This window comes from Cucumis melo, unplaced genomic scaffold (genome assembly GCF_025177605.1).
Source record: "Cucumis melo cultivar AY unplaced genomic scaffold, USDA_Cmelo_AY_1.0 utg000903l, whole genome shotgun sequence".
Classification (NCBI taxonomy): Eukaryota; Viridiplantae; Streptophyta; class Magnoliopsida; order Cucurbitales; family Cucurbitaceae; genus Cucumis; species Cucumis melo.
The window spans coordinates 684-2,500 of NW_026124284.1; the positions used below are offsets into that span (position 1 = coordinate 684).

Sequence of the window (1,817 nt, forward strand, 5' to 3'; positions counted from 1 at the left end):
TCTTTTTTTCTGTTTTGGCTCGGCTATCACACCTAGCCGAGCCATTCCCTTTTATGATACTGAGCCGGGCAAAACCAATAAAATAAAGAAACAAATTGATTCGCCGAACAAAAGGAGAGAGAGGGATTCGAACCCTCGATAGTTCTTTGTTTCGAACTATACCGGTTTTCAAGACCGGAGCTATCAACCACTCGGCCATCTCTCCGAAAGATAATTTCTATTTTATTTATATTCCATCCCATCGAATAGAAGATTGACATATAAGTTGCTACCATTACTGTCTATACTATAGACAAATATAAGGCGTGAATCTATAAGTCTATCTCTATACATATAGATATATATGATCCAGTATACCCCTTTTTGTGAAGTAAAAAAAGACTACCCCGCAATCCCATGCATGCTAAAGTATTAAAAAAGTAAGAAGTAATATAGAATCAATGGATTTATGGTAAAATCCCTCCCTGATACATTTTATCAAAATTTTGGCTGGCTGGTAAAGGGATCAAATGGTATATTTTGTTGGTAGATTGGAGGATTAGAAACATGACTATTGCTTTCCAATTGGCTGTTTTTGCATTAATTGTTACTTCATCAATCTTACTGATTAGTGTGCCCGTTGTATTTGCTTCTCCTGAAGGTTGGTCGGGTAACAAAAATGTTGTATTTTCCGGTACATCATTATGGATTGGATTAGTCTTTCTGGTGGGTATCCTTAATTCTCTTATCTCTTGAACCTCTTCGTTCTCGATACAAAAATGAAACGACCCTCCCCTAATTCTTTCGAATTGTGAGAGACATTAAAATACAATATAAGTCCTAAAAATGAAAAATGCAAATAAAGAAAAAAATTTAGAGGGAGGGGGTCTCTTTCTTGTATTGTCAAAATTGAATATATCTCACATAATTCATATAAAAATAATATATTTGAAAGTATATAATAATACTTAGATATTGATAATAGAGAAACTATATATTATATATAATTATATAGACAAAAATATATAATTATCTTTATTTAGTTATAAAGATGAATTCCAAATATTAGAAAAATAAATAGTATAGTATAAAATATATTATATAATAACTATATAATTGGTTAAATCTATATATATATTATATAAAAATAGCCTAATTATACTCTAACCTAGTATTAATAGCCTAGTATAAGAGGATAGCTCTGCACTGATCTATACTATAGATTGCAGATAAAAAAAAAATGCGGATATAGTTGAATGGTAAAATTTCTCCTTGCCAAGGAGAAGATGCGGGTTCGATTCCCGCTATCCGCCCAGGATGAGGATAATGGGTTAATGTTTTTCATTTAATAGGATAAATTTTTAAGTATAGTCGACCGTGATAGTATAGTGGTTCTATCCTCCCCCCCTTCTTTTCCTCCCATCTGGAAAGAAAAAAAGCGAATATTATATAGTAATTAATTAATAGTTACCAAGATCAAACCTCAATTTTTTTAGACAAAAAAATTTTGCGGAGACAGGATTTGAACCCGTGACTTCAAGGTTATGAGCCTTGCGAGCTACCAAGCTGCTCTACCCCCGCGATAAAGAGAAGAACTGTGAACTAATAGACAAACAAAGATTGAATGCACCCCTATACCATATCTGTACAAATAGAATAGTCCATTTATACAGAATGGTAAAGGGGTCCCCTCTATAATCATAGAAATTAATAGAAAGAGATATTTGAATCCTTACCAACTTGATCTTGTTGCCCCAGGCAACAAGCATGCATGAACCATTTCACGAAGTATGTGTCCAGAGAGCCCAAAGTCTCGATAGTTAGCTCTCGGTCTTCCG

The 1,817-nt window shown here is 33.4% G+C and overlaps 1 non-coding gene across 1 annotated transcript; it reads left to right on the plus strand.

The window, feature by feature from the left end:
* Positions 1-1,221: 1,221 nt before the first annotated feature.
* Positions 1,222-1,292, plus strand: TRNAG-GCC (transfer RNA glycine (anticodon GCC)). Its single transcript has one exon. It is a non-coding gene; the product is annotated as a tRNA-Gly (tRNA).
* Positions 1,293-1,817: the final 525 nt, after the last annotated feature.